This window comes from Littorina saxatilis, unplaced genomic scaffold, assembly GCF_037325665.1.
Source record: "Littorina saxatilis isolate snail1 unplaced genomic scaffold, US_GU_Lsax_2.0 scaffold_914, whole genome shotgun sequence".
NCBI lineage: Eukaryota > Metazoa > Mollusca > Gastropoda > Littorinimorpha > Littorinidae > Littorina > Littorina saxatilis.
In genome coordinates, this window is record NW_027128820.1 from 26937 (window position 1) to 27500 (window position 564).

The following is a 564-nucleotide window of genomic DNA, read 5'->3' on the forward strand; positions in this document are numbered from 1 at the left end:
ATGGGAATTAATGCCTTAATTCGGGTGCGTAATTTGTCGCAATACTTTGTTGGTGAAGTTTGTTTAATTCAACTGGTAAAAGTAGCACAAATGGTAAACATTATTTAGTGTGTGTTATTCATGTGTTATTTTTTGTAAAAGAGTAATTCATTCAGTGTTCACAACAGGTGTTTTAAAAATGTGTTTAAAAGTGGAATGTTTACAGTATATACAACAACTTATTCGGAACGATAACCTCGATAAGATCAAACGAATTATGTATTGTTTGCTTGTCATGTGGGTAATCCTTACACGTAACAAACAACAAACAAACCACAAGGTAGTCCACATCGTATGGCCCAGAGAGGTAATAAAAGCTCGGAAAAAATCAGACACTCAGCGAGCTACTTCTGTTCTCCGACAGGGCCTATTTCTCCCACATGAAAGTTAGCTGCAACAGAGTCGCGCTACCCCAAAGTCAAGGAATATATTAGATTTTTCTCTCTCATTACTTTATTGTCCCATCCCAAGGTAGTCCACATCTTATGGCCCAGAGAGGTAATAAAATATCGGGAAAAAAATCAG